Below are 20145 nucleotides of genomic sequence, written 5' to 3'. Positions count from 1 at the left end.
TCCATGGAATAGGACCTGAAGCATTGGATTCAAACTACAAGAAAAGAGATTCCACCTCAATGTTGGGAAGAATTTCTTAACATTAAGAGTTGTTGGACAGTGGAATATTCTGCCTTGGAGTATAGTGGTGTCTTCAGAGGTTTATAAACAGAGGCTGGATGGCCATGTCTTGGGGGTGCTTTGATTGTGTATTTCTGCATGGCAGGGGGTTGGACCTGATGGCCCTTGATTCTATAACTCTAGGACACTGGGAGGCCAGGGTTTGAATCCCCAATCAACTATGGAAATGTATTGGGGGATCATGTGGAAACCATACTCTCTAAGCCTCAGAGGAAGACAAGGGCAAACCCCATCTGAACAGATTCTGACAAGAAAATACTGTGATAGGTTCGCCTTTGGATCACAATAAATCAGAAATGATTTGAAGGCATACAACAACATGATCAGATACAATGATAATGAAATGGCAGGTTTCTTGAAGAGATGATTTTTTGCTGTATTGTACCAGTAGTCTGACAGGTAAAATTCAATGATGCTGCATATGGTAGTAGGGGGATATTTCCAGAGCATGCCTAGTAGATTGGATACCTTCTAGTGTGCCTTCTACTAGAGGTTGTTGTACTGGCTTAGCTGGCTGACACTAGCATGTTTTGCACATAATGAACATGTGCATACATCCACTAACAACATGCAAAGAGCTCCTTTTATGACTTGAGGGAAGTGTACTGAAACAAAAACAAGCAAAGAAGCAAAGATGTATCTGTAGGTGTGTGTGTGCATGCGTATGTGTATGTATCTATATATCTATACATATCTGCTACTGTAGACAGTCAAGGTTAGGTGCTCTGAATTTAGAATCCTTCTCATTCAAGTTTGGAAACTAAGAGTCTGGAGGTGTCATGATATCCTTGAAATACAAGTTATGTGTTGCTATTCCAAGGATTTCCAAAGGTAATAAGCTTTTGTTTTGTTTTCTTGCGCTAATGGCGTTTTTTATGACCAAGTTCAGAAAATAGTAGTTCTTCCTCCCTTGAAATTGGTAGATACCCCCTACAGTGATATCATGTCTTCACAGTATGCTTGCTTTCCTGTGCTTTTCAAACCAAAACAACTTGAAGGCTTTGGGGACTCTTGCTCTCCAATGAGCAGTAGAATATTAGATCTTTTTCATTTGAAAAGTAAAGGGGAAACAATCACATTTAATAATCCCTACAGCTCCCTACAGGTGTCTGATAAAGAGGAGTTCACCAAGAGTGTAAAGAGCAAATCGTCCATGCTCTCAGGAAAAGAGACATTGTCAGTTGCTGTTGCATTTAGAATATTATGCTTAAGTCATTGGTTGTTTGATTGATTAAAGATGTCTAGAATGGAAACAAAATTCTCCAGCATATCTGAAATTTTATGCAGTGTCTCAGGTTGCCTTTTAGGATTTGAATGTCGAATTCAAGCATGAAATCTAAAATTTAACATTTCTGATTCAGCATTAGGATATGGAGTATAAATTTCTCACCTGCCTCCCCTCCCTTAAAATGCATTAATATCTTGCTGCTCCCTAGCTTCATCAAATAATGGCAGGTGATGAGTGAGAGTCAGCTGAGACACCAGGCACATAATGACTATTGGCTTGTCTGCACTGGTGAAAATCACCATACTTATACTGAAGCTGGTGTTGGCAGTCCTGAGGATGTAGTGCTACTCCCAGGTAGGATCCATCTTTCTCTGCCCTTAACCCAATTTTGTTCTGAACTAAGCAAAGTTGAGGAAAATCCCAGTGTTTCTTGGCAACTCCAGAATGGCATCGAGTTCTTTTGGTATGTGGACAACTGGATCAATTCTGATTCATCCTGATCCAGTTATTCACATGCCAAGAGCCACGAAAGCAAAATGGGGAAGGATGGCCCTTTTTTTGGGGTGGGGACCTGTCCTACCACATCACCACAGGTAGGAGCTGGTGTGCTGCCACTTCTTCTTCTGGCGCCCAGACTCCTTGTTACACACATGTCCAAGCTCCAAAAGCATGCGATGAGCCAGCGGGACCAATGTGGTGTCTGCCTGGCTGGCCTATATACACAATGATGCAGTGTCACACCAAATTTGGCTCGGTGCATGTGGTCACCATCATGGTCAATTTGGGGCCTGTCCAGGGCATAATGCTCCAGCCCGGATTAATTGCCCAATGTCATTCTCCAGGATCCCTTCTGGAGGATCCCTGATAGGTGCCAGAGGATAACTTCATCATTGTGTATCTGATTATTGGGAGACAAATGATATGCTTGTTGACCCAACTCTCCCTCTCCACCAGTCATACATGGCTGTGTTGGGGGTGCAGCCAGAGACAGGTGTATTTCAAGGGGGTAGGGATCAATGTGTGAAGGTGGTAGTGAATTCCTCCCTCTACAATTACCCCCACAAAAAGAGAGAGAGAGAGGATTTTTATCATCTCTCAATTATTTTGATTTGTTCAGGTATGAAATCTCATGATGCATTGACTAAATTTTTATGTGTTAGTCATATTGTGCATGACATTCAAGGAAACTATCAGAGAGGCACAAGAAGTCCAAAGTAAGATATAGCCATTAAAAATGATATAAGCTCTTTAGAAGGCCACATTTTAAGTTAAACATATAAGGTATTCTGACCAACATCCTGAAACATCCTGATGCATTCTGTTGATACCAGCTGGAACACGACTGTGTGATACAATGAACATGTCTGAGCTGCATATTTCTGGGAATAGTGCTTACTCATTATTGCTGAGTTTGGATGATTCTCAGCCTGTTGTTGCTGAGCTGCTGCCACTGCATGGTTTTATAAAATTCCTGTGAGTGTGTATGCCAGACTCTGCTTGGCACTGCATCTATCTAAATAAACTTCTCTGTTCTATCTGCTACAGATTCCACTCTTAATCTTAAAGGAGCTTTCACTTTCCCTTCTGTAATTTGGCACAGTCAATTTCCCCCCTTACTATACTTTTAAAAGTACACGAGGACAGACTAAATGCCTATTGGAAGCTACAGTTTACCATACTATTTTGTCAGTCAGTCATAATTTTATTTTAACTAACAAAGAACTATTATACAGATATATTACAAACCTTTTTTGCATGCAAGCATAAGGCCAAGCTCAAGAATTTAGGACTTGTAAAAGTTATATATTTGTTACAATCACCCAATAAAACACTCAGTTTCTCCAGAGGTGACCATATGCCACCCTAGTCAACAATAGGGAGATCAAAAGCAGACTCCAGCTCCTTTAGGAGTACCTTGGATGTGCCCTGTCAAATCTGCCAGGAGAAGGAGAAGGACACCTAGCTTTGCCTATGAAAAGCCAATCTCATTTAATAAGAGAGTAGATCAATCAGATATTTTGGAAGATTAAAGGAGGAGGGAGCAAAATGCACATGCAATTTGTTTGATAAACAGCTTGCTATATCAGACATTTGGAACTGCAATTCAATATCTTTAAGGTGTTGTAGCAAGGTTATCTTTGCTCTATCATAATGCAAGGTCAATAAGAAAGGGACTGAAAACCCCATGTTTGCAGCAGTCTTTTGTTTCAAAGAGGTAGGGCTCATTTCCTCCGCTGCAGGCAATATAAATGCTGATGTCTGCTTAAATATTTAGCCAATAGAACAGAGCAAGCTTCAGTTTTTACCAACATTAGTCCCTGATCAATGTGAATTGTTGACATTTTACTGGTAACTGAGACAGAAAGTATATTTGGGCTCTCTTTCTAGTAGATCCAATTTGGCCACAGCCCATACTGGGGGCCAATATAACAATTATAGTAACATCCTAATGTCATATAATTCTAAAGCCAATTGCACAAGCTTGCCCCCATTGTACAATGAAAGCACAGCAAACCATTTAGATTCTTATCAACCAGTAAAACATTACTGTGCACTTGGAGAGACCAAGTCCCTCTTTGTTGGAATATAACCCAAGGCTCTTAAAATGGAGAGATTTGTTCTAAATTGTTTTCATTCATATTCCAGTTAGATTTACTAAATACCACATCCTTAGTTTTGGTAGAATTTACAGAAAACTGTTAATTTTGTCAGTAATTACTAAATTGCCTTAACAATCAACATAGTCCTACCTGAGCAATAGATATTAGAATGGCATCATCAGCATAAAAGAGGACTGAGATTATATTTTATCCCTCTTTGACTTGGAAATAACAATTGCCCTTTAGGAATGCTACAGTTTCATTCAATAGAAGTTTAAAAAGAAATGGAGCCTTGCTTAACACCATTTGTCACAGGGACCATGCTGCCTTCCCAACTTACCCTGATTTTAAGATATGTCTGAGAAGTCATGATATGTCTGAGATGTCATGAGTGTGGCATAGTGTTCTGAGTGTTGGACTATGACTCTGGAGATCAGGGTTCAAATCTTGACTAGGCCATGTAAACTCACTAGGTGACCTTGGCATGTCATACTCTTTCAGCTTCAGAGGAAGGCAATGGCAAAGTACCTCTGAAGAAACTTGCCAAGTAAACCCCTTAATGTCTTGGAAGCACACAAGAACAAGAACAACTCTGAGAACAGGCTCATAATAGAATTCAACAGTTGTGAATCAATCAGTATTTTAGTACTGATTGAATACAAGCAGATGCTAAATTCCATTGCAAGTCATACACAGAATGCCATATATCTCTGCAGGTCTATCCTCAAGTTTTCATCCTAAGCATTATTGCATATCCAACTGTCAAAAAGCAATCCCCTATAAAAACAAAAACAAAAACATCATATGGTGTGAAACTCAGATATCTCAATATCTGGGAGAAATATTCAGGAGATATTGTTTCCTTGATCACACTTGCTATTTGAAATAACTTGCAGAGGAGAGTTTTTTGCAGGCATTTTAGGTTTGATCCTAGAAGACATATTATTTCTGGTAACAGTATTTCAGATCTCTTATCCCTGATCCTCTGCAAGCACGCTATGCTGACAACACTTCAACACAGTTTACATACATGCTGGATGTTTCAAGGTTTACTGACTAAAATGTTGGAAGAAATGGCAAACATTTCCCTAGCAGGTTCCTGACAGTTCCCTTTTTCCTCTGTCTCTGTTAATTTTTCATAACTAGCCTATTCTCTCGTAACAAAAAGGTCTTCTTTCTCACAGCTGCTCAGACACAAAGAGTTCAATATTTCAGAAACATACTGTGCTATTTGGGCATTCAAGGGAAAATACTGAACAACAATCCACTTCATTCTTTACTGTGTTGCTGAACCAATTTTCAAGAAGTTACATGAAACTGGAAGGAATTGTGATTGTGTCTTATATTTCCCATCAGAAAAGTCTGGTAGAAAACATGAGAGACGACCTTCTTGGTAGCTGCCTCTAGTCTTTGGATCTCCCTGCAGAGGACTCCTTGTTGTCCTTCCTTTGGCAAACTAATACTTTTTTTTATTCAGATAGGCTTTTAAAACCAAAAGTTAAAAATTGCACTGTTTTCATTTGCTTTTGTCTTTTAAATTGCATTTTATTCTTTTAACGAGTGATGCCCCTTTAATTCTATAATAGTTTAATTCTATTTTAGTGCTCACTTTTTGTATGCTTTAAACTGTATTGTTCTTTGTATTGTATATTGTTGAATAGCATTGTCCTTTGAAATTGTTAGCCACTTTGAGTCCCAATTTTGGGGGTGAAGTGGGATATAAATAAATATAAATATAACAACAACAACAAGTGGAAAGAGTTTGAGAGCAATCTTCAGGCCCTGACAGCATGGAATTTAAAGTGAACTTGGAAGAGGAAGGTTCATCTTTATCTGTTCCTGGCATAAAAGAAAGACCCTACGTTTTGTGCTGGCTATGACTGGTTTAGATATTGGTTTTCACACTCCCCTGAAGAAAATGCTTTTTTAAAGCATATTTTCCAACTGTGCAGTATTACACCAATCATCCCACACTAAAAACAAACAAACAAACAAACAAGGACAACAAATGGAACACAAAGCCTGTTTTTTCCTCATGATTACACCAATCACCAGTGGCTCCTTACCATAAGAGTCAGTGGTTTTGCTGAGTTTCTTATCTACTAATTTTGTCAAGTTTCTCATCTAATAATCAGTGATGATTCCTGCATGAATCTCCCTTAGTTCACTAAAAAAATATTGATCTGTTCTTGCTACCTCATCATACCTTTGCTGACAAAATGACTAGCTCTGGCTTTTTTCTCCCTACAAAGAAAATAAAAACCAGAGATGGGTAATACATGTTATTGGGGACACTGAAGCGTTACAAAGCCTGTGCACACTTTTGAGTTCTCCAGAACTCTTCTTTGGGCATGATGATACAAAATTAGGAGATAAGGAAAGAAGCAAAAATTCCAAAAATCTAGCCTAGTGGATTGCTCACTAATGGACTGGGGTTTTTGTTGCAGATGAAAAGGTGTTAAAAGTATTCATTTTCAGCATGCTGGGATGCATGCTTAATGGTTTCTCTCCATCACCACCTCTTAGATTGCTGGCTGATACCCTGCTAATTGTCTTTATCAAAGATCACAGTCTCCTGCAATGTCTGATAGAAGAGGAATGGAGCACTATGACAATGTCTATACCAGTAAAGCTGGTGACTGAAATTTACTTGGTACACTAAAGGGAGGAAAGTCACCAGAAGCCACATTATGAGGATTACCTAATAGTTTACGATATCTGGGGCTATATCCATACTGCAGAAATAATTTAGCTTGACAGAACTTTAACTGCTTTGGCTCAGTGCTATGGAATTCTGGCTATTGTAGTTTTGTGACACATTTAGCCTTCTCTGTCAGAGAGCTGAAATCCCAGGACTCCATCACACTGAACCATGGTAGTTATAGGAGCTTATAGTTTGGGCAAATAAGCCGGCTTACCTCTTCTGGCTTCAGTTCTGGATCTGGGATGCTCCCAGATGTTATCACCACCAATCAAGGTGAGATGCCACTACCTGGATACATCCTGGGTCAAAGCCTCACTCAGCTAGCACTTTTTCAAAGCTTCCGACTTAAAATATTGGCCAGCTGAGCAAGGCTTCAGCCTGGGATGCATCTGAGTGGTAGCATCCCTCCTAGATCAGTGGTGATTTAGCTATGAGAACATCTGGGGGCATCCCAGATTCAGAACTGAAACTGAAAGAGGTAGAATGGCTTATTTGCCCGAGCGGCAAGCTCCATAGTTGTATCAAACTAGATAGTTTCTTTAGTGTGAATGCAGCCCGGATGTCTCACTGTGGTGCACTTTTTCAGATGCAGAAGGTCTTTATCCTTTGATAGTAAATTCCACCATGAGCAACCAGTTGTATTTTCCATTCAATATAAAATCCTAATTAACCATGTAATGTCTAAATAACCAAATAACAGCAACCTCATTTATTCATCATTGGTATCTTAATGTGGTTTGAGTGTTGGGCTATGGTTCTGGAGATTAGAGTTCAATTTCCATCTCAGCCATGAAACCCATTTGGTGCCCTTGGCAAGTCACATCTCTCAGCCTCAGGGGAACACAATAGCAAACCTGCTCTGAACAGCTCTTGCCAAGAAAATCCCAGGATAGGTTCCTCTTAGGGTTGGCATAAGTCAGAAATGACATGAAGGCACACAACAACAAACTTCTTACTCCATGTCACTCTTCCAAATTTAATATTGCACTACCTTCAGGTTGTTGGGTGGGCTGCAGCAATCTTGTTTCCTATAGCCACCTGTGGCTTGATTGCCTTCCAGTTGAAAAATGATAGAAAGAAGGGCAAGAATTTATATCTAGAATGACAAATCAACAAATACATATTTGTGGGAGTATTCCTGCTCTCCATTTTCATGGAAAGGAATATAAAGTGACAGCATAAAGGCTCAATATCAATTTCACCGATAGCGGCACGTCTAGAGATTGCTGTTATTTGGTTATAGACATTAGACATTAGATGGAATTTATCTCTCAAAATGACTTGATAGAGGAAGGACAATTGCACTCATGGAGAAATTAACCTGCCAAATTCAAGCCTCCAAAGGATTATTAACAACAGATGAGATTGCCAATATTTGGAATGTGTTCATTATGTATGCCTACAAAGATTTCTCCCACATTGGACCCACACCTGCCCATCAGAAATATTGGAAGAATTTTTCTTGATGATAGCTCTAAAAGTATTTACCTATATAATTATGTGTAAAGGGGGGGGGGGGGGAGACATTGGTCACACTCTGGGACCAGATTAAAATTTGGTTCTTCACCAAACCTATAGAGACCCAGGGTCTATTAGTTTTGTTTTAAAATGCAAATGTAGATTGCTCTGTATTGTTTGTAGGTAGATTTTAAATTTTGTAAAGTTGTTCTGTTGCCCTGCAATCTTTGGTTATTGGACCACATCCAGATATTCTAATAAGCAAACAAGTGATGAATCAAATGTCTGAAAATCAGGTGCATGCTTTAGCTGTTTCATATATTCACAATTCCTACTAATATATTTTTTAAAAAAGCAATGAGTAATACCTATAACACATCCTTTTTTCCTAGTTTCATAAATGCATTTAGAACTTCTGTGAGTGTTTCTCGTGCCTGTGTTGTTATACATTTCCCCTCAAGTTTCCTGTCTCCAATGCATAACATATATCTAATACAAATCACCATACATGCATATAAATTGAACTGTGGAAGTAATAACTCCAGTCAGGTCAGGACAAGGTTATGTTTACAAGTTCCCTACCAAATAGCAGAAGAATACCTATGACATCCCACCAGCTCTCTCTCTCCAAGGTATCTATGATGTCCCCCCTACCTCTTTTAAAGGTCCTGGGCAAGCAACTCAAATGAGTGATGAGAAATCTTAAGGGATCTATGATGTTCCTTCCTCAAAAGGGATCTATGCTATTCCTCCCCCCCCCCCAGCATGCAAAGATGATTCCAGAGAATGCTCACCAGATTAAGCAGCATGCATAAAACATGAAACAAGACCAGAGGGTATGTACGATGCCCCTCCACCCATGGCCAAAGCAGCTGCAGAAGATCCTGGACAAAAATGTTTTAGCAACCTACCCACCTCCTCAGGCCTAACACCACACCAACAAGGCCCATATGATGTCCCAGTGAGCCACCCAACTCAATTTGTAGGACAGCTGATTGCTCCCCAGCGTGATGTCTATGACACCCCACGATGAGTCCCATCCCCAGGACAGCACTTGGAAATTGCATACAGTTTAAATCCTGAAGGAAATGAAGGTGTATATGATGTGCCTCCACAAGTCAGCCAGGGCACTAAAAATTGCAGGATGTCACTGATGGGATGAACAGGTTGTGTTTTTCCAGTACAGGGAGCACAAGGAGCAACATGTCCACATCTCCCACAACATCAAAGGAATCTTCTTTTTCATCAACTCCTTCTTGGGACAAATGATTAGCACTGGATCCTGACACTGTCATAGAGAGATTTTACTGGCATCAGAACACAATGGAGACACACAGTAGCACAGTAGGGGTAGAAATGCTGTTGGTGGTGTGATGAAAGGAAGATGGTAGTAACAGCCACCTCTCTCAAGGGAAAGCTGCTGTGCCAGCTCCTAAATGATTCATGAGGTGCAGGGCAATTGTCTCTTGTGACCGAGACAGTTTTTCCTTCCACTTTGCTGCTGCTGCTTCTGGGTATTTCCCCCAAAGTATCTTACTTTGGCATAAATGGAACATTATACTGATGTAAGTGACAAAAATAATTTCAGCCAAAATGTCATCCCTACACCACTCCTGGTGGGATTTATATTAAAAAGAAGACAGGTTCCAGCAGCTCAGCTTCATTTATTCAATAGGCAATTGTTCTAAAATTCTCAATAGATGCTTTATCCTTCTTTCTGGCAAATCCTAAAACATGTAAGACTCTGCCCATAATATATTTCTTTTACATGGGCACCTTGCAGATCATGCGCAGTGACAAATGGAGCTTGCCAACTTAAGAATTGATAACCTCCTCTAAGCCAGTGGCACTCTGACAAGTTATGCATCACTATGGTTTGCTGTGACCGTTAAATCCATAGACGTTTGTCTCTTTTACAACCAGGAATGTTTATAACTTATTGAAAGCTAATTCCAAAAAGACCTTCCCTCTGGCCTGATCATCTTTGGCATGTGCTGAGGCTCTAGTTCTCCTGAGAAAATGAAGTTGCTGATTCACTCCAATATTCTCCACACAAAAAAGCATGGATGAATAGCTTGGGCATATTGTGTATGTGAGTGTGTGTGTGTGTGTGGGGGGGGGGGGGTCATAAGCAAATGCTTGAGCTTTTTAAAATAATATTTATGTCCATAAGAAGCTCTTTATATAACACAACAACCTAAAACATTCAATTCAAATGCTGGATTATTTAAAGTTTGCATCAAATGAATGAGCATATTTACTATCTCTGGGTGGGCATTTATGGTGTCAGAAAGGGATCTTCAAGGGTAAGAGGAGGAACGTTAATCAGATATTACATTTTTTAATATTTGTTCACCAGCTCATTGCTCCTATACAGCTACATCAGGTTCCTTTTCCCCTCCCCTGTTCTTCCTAACAAAAGGCTTCCAGCCTATAAAGGATCACATTCTGATCCCTTCTATTAGAATTCACTCAGCCCTCCACATTTGCAGCTTCAACTTTTGCAGATGTGCCTATTCACACCTCCTCTGCTGCCCTAATGCCATTTTTAATAGGGACTGCAAGCTTCATGGGACTGAGAGACTGTGAACATGTGGCGAGGCTTGTAAGTTTCTATTAAAAGTAGTATAGGGCAGCAGAGAGGATGGCGGTAAATCCCACCAATTGCCTGCTTCTGCTTTGCATAGGAACCTCGCTGCCTCGCAGGCATCCATGGTGGGTTGAATCTGCAGATCATACTTTTTGGAGGGTTAATTATGGTTTTGGGGGCCCTAGAGTTATTCACAGTTTCCCCATTTTTATGGGGGTCCTGTGCCCCTAACTCCAACAAAAGTGGAGAGCTGACTGTATGTCTAATTCTAGCATTCTGATATAATTATGCGTCTGTGTCAAACAACCTACCCAATGTGGCACTGTCATGACCAAGTGCAAATATAGCCAAAACAGATTGAGAAATACTTCCTGACCCATGTTGTCTTTAGTCAGCAGGCTGAGAGAATACTTATTGGATATTGAGTGGGGGAATAAAAGGAGTGTGGGTGGTGTTGCATTCATTACAATCTAAAACATCACACCTCTGTTTGCAAATTCCTGAAGTGAAAGGAGATTTTTCAGTGCCTGAAAACAGAACCTGGCATTTTGACTTCAGTTTGCACGCTACATTGGGTCAGGACTATTTTAAAATAGTGGCTTCACATTCAGAATCAATTCCATCAGAAAGCCAAAAAAGAGTAATGTGCTGTTGTCTTACTTCTATAAAGGTATACACTTTGTGATATTTAAAAATGATATTTTCTCACTTTGTTTTTGCCATCAAGATTTCTAAATTTCTGCATTTCAGTTTCATAAAGTGATTTGTTATAATTCTAATGACAACATCTGTTCATAGTGTTCACAATCCAGGGCACCCATGCTGCCAACTCCCATTGGTTTCTTGAGATCTCAGGCCAATTTACCTGTCCATTGGGCAGCAGCCAACATTTATAGCACTGGAAACACTGCTAAGGTGGCATTCAAAGGGTTTTACAAAGGCATCAAGCATAAATGACAATCTTTTCTTGGCAGGGTCAGGATGGTAGATATAATGCCCATCCTGAAATCTTCCTGCCCATCTCATCCGAGTTAGAAATACTGAAAGTACAATATGCTACAGTATTGTTTCTATATTTTCAGAGGTAGTAAACTGCTGTATCAGTTCTATACAGGCAGGATGAAGCAACTGTCTCAGCAGCTGACTTGAAATGTCAAAATATTATATTTCTTTACACCTAGGAATAAGAGCATAGTACCTAAGGCCACTTGCTTTTTCACTTATAGCAACATAATACCTTGAAGATGCACTCATAATACACAAGGAGGATCTTCATCTCCTCCCTCTTACTTCAAATATGCCTAACCTGGTCTGGCCAACAAATAAGTTATATATTTACGGGGGGGGGGGGGGGGGAGAGATTACTTTTGAATAACTCCTCCTTTAGTTTTAGAACACGGCCGTAAATGTCTGACCACCCTGCTGTTCAACAAAAACACATAAAACACAATAATGCAAAATGTAGGGGAATTAAGATCCTCAATTCTAAACTATAGCTTTGTTAAATTATTAGTTTAAAGTTGTGGGTTTTTTTTAAGCCCTGCACTTTAATGCCCTATAAGAGCAATTAGAATCAGTATTAACATTAGCCCTGGCAGAAGGAATTTCAGAATTATTTCTCATCCACATTAATGAGGCTTATTATAGAAAACCCTGAGGTATTTTATATCTCACACGGAAGAATATAATTAGACACAAATTGATGGGCTTGTGCCTGATGCAAAATTAGGAGTTTATAGCGGGTGATTCAGAATCCAGCGTATATTGTCCTGAGAAAAGCACCTCCAAAAGGTGTAACTAATCCTGTGAAATAATCTGTAACCAATCTGCCTGACGCTTCCCATTTTCTGATACACAAACCATTATAGAAGCATCCAGGTGCATTCCTTTTTACAGCTTTTTACTCAAGACTATTGAATATGTAATGACCTTGACAGAGGAAAGTTATCTCCATTAGAGCCTGGAGTGCTAATGGCTTGGTGGCCTGGTGGGTATTAACAGTGGCTGATCTGTAAAATAATCTGCCATGTCAGAAAAAGTGATTTTACCCAGGATCCTGTGTTTGTCATCTGCAAACACTGTCTGCCAGGGATAAGAAAGCTGCTCTGCTGAAGAGGGAATGTGGTAGAATGGTTAGTGTTAGGAACTTGAGAAATCTGGGTTCTAGTCCTCACTGAGCCTCAAGACTGGGCAACTTTGGGCCAATCACTGTTTTACAGCTTGATCTACCTCACAGAGTCATTGTGAAACAGAAGTAAAGCCATGTATGCTGCCTCAGACTCATTGGAAGAAAAGTGGGGTACATATATAACTCACAATCTGATCCTACGCTGCATTGTTAAGAGTGTAGATCAAGGGAAGGAATAGTACCATTCTATTCTGCTTTGGTCAGACCTCACCTGGAATACTGTGGCCCAATACAGACGGGCAAAAAGTGCCATCCTGGGGCCAATTTAAGGGCTTGGGAGAGCAGAGCGTCCCCATGCTCCCAAGCCCTACCGTGCTCTCCCGGAGCCATTTTTGCATGCACATCTTCAGATGGCGCACACGCTGATGATGTGCATTGTGCACCATGTCCAAATGGCATGATGCACAACAGATGTCACTGCGCCGCTCCAGGGTGCTAATGGCACCTTGTCAGTGGCAGAAAAAGGAGCCGTGTTTCGCAGCTCCTTTTTCTGAGTGCATCATTGCCGCAATGTGTGGTCGCCACAGCAATGATTCAGGGGATAAAGGGGCAGCCTTTGTCCGCCCCTTTCCCCCTATCTGTCCAGCCCTTGTGTCCAGTTTTGGGCACCTCAATTCAAGAAGGACGTTGATAAACTGGAGCACGTTCAGAGGAGGGTGACCAAAATAGTGAAAAGTCTGGAAACCATGCCCTATGAGGAGACATTTAGGGAGTTTAGCCTGGGGAAAGGATAGTTTAAAGGTACAGCCATGCTTAAATATATGAAAGGATCAAGTTTGTTTTCTGCTGCTCCAGAGACTAGGACATGGAGTGATGGATTCAGATTACAAGAAAACAGATTTCACCTAAACATTAGGAAGAACTTTCTGACAATAAGAGCTGTTTGACAGTGGAATACAATACCTCAGAGAGTGTGAAGTCTTCTATTTGGAGGTTTTTAAACAAATACTGGTGTTTTGAGTGTGTATTCTTGCATGGCAGGGGGATTGGATTGGATGGCTGTTGAGGTCTCTTCCAACTCTTTGGTTCTGTGATTTTATGATTCTATAAAGAAAAAGAAAACTGTTGGTATTTCTCCAGGTACCTACTGCAGCCACTCACTCACAGCCAAAGGCTGAGGGTTGACTTAGCCTGGCATCCTTCTGATGTTGTTGAAATGAATACCCAGCTTGTTGGGGACATTTAGCTTACATTGTAAACCACTTAGGGAGTGCTTAAGTGCACTGATAAGCGGTATAGAAATTTACTTGCTATTGCTAACTGGTAATAGATTGGCAAGGATTTCTGATACCTACTTGTTTAACAGCAACAGCAATTCCCACACCCAACAGTCCAGGCATGGACAGTTACCAGGCATGTGTGTACATATGTGTGGCTGTGTGTAAAGTCTGTGAGCTCTACTCAGTCCTGGCTTTATTCCTAAAGGGTTTTTGTTTTCTATTTCTCCAGTCCTTGTGTTCTGCAACCCTGCTGCTACATCTCTCTTGGGTGTTAAGGATGACATTTTGCCTACATCCACAATCTAGCAAAGATTCACAGTGTAGGATTTAATTTTCTGTTAGCATATATGATCACTACCACACTCATATCTCCCAGTCATTTTACTGGGGCTCCTGGCAAGAGAGCACATCTTGCTAAATTGTACCCTGGAGTCATGACAATGACCTATCCTTTGCTGATTTCTTTTTCTTTTTCTGAGAGAATAACTTAACAAAGACCTTGAGAAGGGGACTAAACTCCTGAAGGAAAGTGGGAAATGTACTAGGTATTATCTCACATAGTTCCTAGAGCCAGCAGATGGCTGACAGCCTCTTTCTTGCAGCAAAAAAACACTAGATAGTAAGAAAGGTCACCTTATCTTGCTGGAGAGCTGCATTTGCTTGACGCTAAAAAAGTTATGAGCTACCATTCTCAGGGCTAGAACAGTGGTAGGGAACTGTGGCCATTCAGATATTTTTGGAGTGAAGCTCCCATAATCCCTCATCATTGATCATGTGGATAGGACTTCTGGGAGCTGTAGGCCAAAAACATCAGAAAGTCTACAATTGCCCATTCCTGTGCTACAACCTGGGTAACTGTAAATGAATGCCTAGAGAAAAAGGCCACATTTCATCTGAGAGTGGTGTATTAAAATCTGGATGGCAAAGAGGAATAGGCTACAGAGATGGCAGAAGTAAATCCTGCTTAGGTTCATTCTCACATATTTTGTGGAAGAAACAAGGAGGGAAAAATCCCTTGCCCTGACATGCAAGATTTGCTGATTTATTTTTTTCCTTGGAGGGGGGGGGGGGGGAATGCACATTACATGGATTGTTTTTGCTTATTTAGAAGCATAGACAGCATTAGAAAATGGGATAATTGGATAGTGTTGAATGTATATTATATACACAAAGGTCCAAACACACTGCAGAAATAATCCAGTTTGAGACCACTTTGAAAACTCAAAGCACAGGTTCTGGATAGATGAATCTCCCATTTTGGTTTCTCCCACATTTACATTCTTTTCATCATGAAGATAAAGAAATTTACAGATTTTGGTTGATTTTTATCAAAGGCATAATGGAAAAAAAAATACTCTCATCCATGTCATCCATATGTTTGAGTGGACTTCATTCCAGGAGTGAAAAGAATACTTCACAGATGAAATGTGTTCCCCCACTGACATGAAAGGCTATCTTGACATGCGTGAAACACCTTGTCAAGTCAATGATCAACTAGTACAAGATTTTTCACATTTGGTGTTTATTGCAATAATTTCAAAGAACAACAATATTTCAACAAAATTTTTACACAGAAAAGTATTCTTAATCACAACGTGGCCTAAATTGCATTGTTAGCCCCACATAAAGTAGACCTGTTCAATCAATAGGATTTACCTATGTTTTGCTTCACTATTCAACAGTTGATTCAAAGGTTTTACTCTAGCTGGCAATAACCAACAAGATCCAGGCCACTGTTGTTTGAGTAAACTTTTTTGGTGTACGCACACAAATCAATTGTTTTGCAGAAAAGTCCCAAAATATGAGTAATCCTCAAAAATATAGTAAAATGCCTTTGAGCTTATCCAACAAAAAGAAATTCTTTTGAAAAGCTTTGTTCTTTCTAGTATGCAAGAATAATTTTTTTAAAAGCAAAGAATTACATCCCTACTATGTTTGCCCCATGAAATTGAGGAGCAAGTGATCCCAAACATACCAAGGAAAGAAGTTTTCTTTGCAAACCATCATTAACACAATTCTGTGACAAAACATGTGATGATGGCCAGAGGCTTAGATGCAAATGATGGCCATACCAATTCATGGAGGAGGACAGGTCTATCAAAAGCTATTAACCATAATGTCTGAATGAGATCCCCTTGGCAAGAGGGTGTATGCCTTTGAACATGACTTGCAGAGTGTGCATGTGTAGGTATTGTGAAGAATTTACAAGGAAGGAGAGCTGAAAGCATTTGAGGTGACCACTGTTGAAGATCACATGGAAAACTATGGGCCCAAACAGACAGGCCAAAACAGGGGCGGGTTATAGACCACCGCTTTGAGGCGGTCTGCCACCGCCGCCGCTGTTTGCCCCGTAAGGGAGCCGTCGCAGCCACACCGCGCGGCTCCCTTGCGGAGCAAAAAAGAAGCTCCAAAATGGAGCTTCTTTCTGCGGTGCCTTAATGACGTCGCGAGGCGCCGCTGGTGCACTCGCGACGTCATTAGCACCGCAACACGTTCGGACGCACAGCGTCCGATACGCAAAGATGGCGCCAGCCGTGTGGAACGGCCGGCGCCATATTGTACGGACAGAGTCCGTACTAGAGCCAGGGGCGTCTAGAAGAGATGGCCCTTTTTGAAAATGGGACGTCCTGTGGACGTCCCAAGTGGCGGTCTATAACCCGCCAAAGCTGCCTTTGGAGGTATGCTGTTTAAATGACACACACATCTTAAGAGGCCAGAAGCTATGCCAAAGCTGGACTCCAGTCCTTAGGACTGAAGCATGGCTTTGACACAGCTTCTGGCCTCTTAGGGCGCATGCATCATTTAAACAGCATACTTCAAAAGTGACTCAAAGCAGCTTTAATGTGGCCTGTTTGTTCGGGCCCAATATGAACACTTGGTCTGGTCCAGAAAGTCTTCTCTTCTTGATTGAAAATAACTATATCTTAGACTATAGGTCTCTGAAAATGTTTATTTTTTCCTGTGTTTGACACCTAAGTCTAGTTTAGTATTGACTCGCAATTCAACATGGAGACATCTGATTTACATTTGTTTTTCCTACTGTTTCCTGAAAAATAATATTAATTATTGTTCCTGTAAAAGAAAAGATAATAATGCAATTTGAAAAAGAGACAGAAAGTCAGGCAGGCAGGCAGGCAAGCAAGTGTATAATGGTTAGGAGAGAAAGGAAAATCTATCCACTACTCATTTAGATTTTAATTTTCCACACCAGATTCAGATCATGAAGTCTGTGCATCAGATCTGATTGCCAAATAGTCAGCTCTAATGCAGTTCTGATATTTAATCTTCCCTGACGTATAATCATAAAATTACCTTTCAAAAGTTTTGGATTCTAGTCAGTGCCCAAAGGAGGAGTAAGAAAGGGATAAGATCATTTGGAAGGAAGTGGGATGATTTCAAACGGGGAGAAAAAAAGGAAGTGGGCTGTTTGCTAGGCCAAACTCCATTATTTCCACCTGAAAAGAAGTGGCATGTCATCCAACTCCACTTCAGGCATGGATTACAGCTGTTGTTTTCCTATTGGGAGGAAAATGTCTGGTTGCTAAACTTTCAAGTTAAGTGGAATAGAAATTCTACACTTGATTTAACTGAGTTTTAACCAAGAGGGAAATGGCCGAGAAATACATGGTAGCTAAGCAACATATAACATAACTTTTTGTTTGACAAGGAATCACAAGATATAGTTGGCTAGGTTCTTGAGAGAGAGAGAGAGAGAGAGAGAGAGAGAGCTCTGTCTCCCCAATCCAATAATGATAATTTGAATGTATGTTCTTGAAAGATTTTTCTGTGGTTCTTTTTCTTTTCTTTTCTTTTGGAACAGCAGACAGGGGCTGTAATTTCACATAGCCAGTCAAACTGAGAGCAACAGCTGAGAATGGGAGTAAAACCTCAAATTAACTAGGAAGGGTGTCTGGCAACACACAGAGATACCAAGATAGCTGGAGTGACAAGACCTGTCTATCAGCTGAATGTGGAAATGTCACATGGAGATTTTGGCTTAAAATGGATACACTCTCCATTCTTCCCCAGCATGCAACTGCCTATCTTTTTTTTTTTAACACTTGCAAAGATTAAAATGACTGATTTGGCAAAATACACCTGCAGGTAACTGCAATTTAATGTCTTAAAATAATCCTGGGAACCTTAAAAGAAGTAGCTAAAGACAAACTTACTCTGGGTAGGCCAAAGCTCAATGTGTGCACTATAGCACCAGAAGTCTACTAGTCCTGAACCTATGGTGGGCTTCCATAATATTTGCAAGAAAACAGAGATAAAAGCCACAACTACACTCTAATGTTTCCTATGATCTTTTCAGATCTGTCCTTTTGTTTTTACCTTCTCTTTCCCTGCTCACCCTACCTTAGCTAGCTTCAATCCTAGAAGAAGAATGTAGGTCTAACTCCTCCTCCTCCTCCGCATGGATTACATGTAAATCCATGAGGTGGGATGAAGCTAGAGGAAGGCTGGAACATGCACAGGTGAGGAGCAGTGCCTCTCTTGCCAGAAATTGAATGGATCTTAATGGAGGCCTTTTGAAATTAAGCCACATGAAAGTAGTGTGAAGGCTGCCTGGAGATCTAAGGCTTCAGGTTGACCAGCTCGTTTTAAGGCTGTACAGTTGGAGCCCTGAGTGATTTCCAATAGGTGAAAAAGGGGTTTTGGACACCTTGTTTCTTAAAATATAGTAATACCAAAAGTGGAATTAAAAAATTAGTCTGGTGACACCAAGAAAGCTTGAAGCAGAGTGGAGTGAAGCCAGCAGTGGAAGCTTATGTGAGGCCAGTATGTTCCTGAGAGCAATTCTTGAACCCCAGTTGATAGTATTTTCAATACAGATTGAGTTCTTTAACATATGTATATGTAGCTTATCCCAGTGGGTGGTTTTTGTGATGCAGTTTGTAATGGGATCCACATCAGACTGCCTTTCCCCACCTTGTTCTGTTAATGGATCTCAGGATTCCAGTAAAATAACCTTTAAAAAACCCCACCAAAGTGGATTTCCCCAATGGTGTAAGACATGGTTTAAGACTGGCAGTGCCAAACTGCATGTGGTGCTGTGCGGTTCTTAAATGGTCAGGGGAATGTAGGAAGAACAACAATGGGGTGACATGGGGAGGCAACTGAGTAGAATTTTCACAACTGCAGTTCTCCAAACAGAGGGAAGACATATGAGATCACTCTCATCCAGGAGACCAACCCCATTTTTCTTCTCTCTGTGTAGAAAACGTCAGCCAGGAGAGGACATAGGAAATTATCGCACTAGCGTCCATAATGTTCTGATCGTGTCCCAGAAATGCTCTATAAAGAAACAATATGGGAACGGGTGTTACCACATTTGACCCATAATTGAGCAATGTTAACCTGATGACAACAAATACTACCCCACACCCTTTTCTGTTCTAGTTGTAATGGCACTCAGGTTGTTTGTAATGCCTCCCTTTTTTGAGCATGCATACTTTTGCAGTGGGGTTTGTAGTGCTATGCTTGTACGTGACATCATTGTTCTATGGTCCTATTACCATGTACTACTTCCTTCCCATGAGGTTTGATTTGGGCTGAGAAAAAAATAAAATTACCTGTGTCACCCATGCGTAGCATCTGGCCTCTTAGGACGCATGCATCATTTAAACAGCACACCTCCAAAGTGCCCTGAAGTGGCTTTATTTTGGCCTGTCTGTTTGGACCATCACTCGTTTGCTCAGTTAAACAGTTTTTGCTGATAGGGGAAGAATATGTAGCTTCCATTCTGTGTTTAGTCTGAATTTTAAAGGAATGATCCAGGGTGTTGAACCTTATCTTGAATAGGTTCAGCATCCTGGATAACTCCTTTACAATTTGGACTAAAAGCTGGAATGCAATCACTGTCCCGCTGACATGGATACTAGCAGTCATTTGTGTTGCTAATATGGGTCTACTCACAGAGCTATTAAAATTTGTCCACTGTCTTCCAGAAACACTGCATATCTGCTTTGAGTTCATGTTGATGCTGTTCATATTGCTAAACTTGTTTGTCTATAGTTCTTCAGTTACATCTTTT

At 40.6% G+C, this 20145-nt stretch overlaps 1 pseudogene; it reads left to right on the top strand.

The window, feature by feature from the left end:
- The first annotated feature begins 1578 nt into the window (after positions 1-1578).
- On the top strand, positions 1579-9143 carry LOC149308925 (enhancer of filamentation 1-like; annotated as a pseudogene).
- The last annotated feature ends 11002 nt before the right edge of the window (positions 9144-20145 follow it).

Source organism: Sceloporus occidentalis, unplaced genomic scaffold, assembly GCF_023333645.1.
Source record: "Sceloporus occidentalis isolate IW3139 unplaced genomic scaffold, rSceOcc1.0.p SCAF_8, whole genome shotgun sequence".
Classification (NCBI taxonomy): Eukaryota; Metazoa; Chordata; class Lepidosauria; order Squamata; family Phrynosomatidae; genus Sceloporus; species Sceloporus occidentalis.
This window is presented reverse-complemented; position numbering and strand designations above follow the sequence as displayed.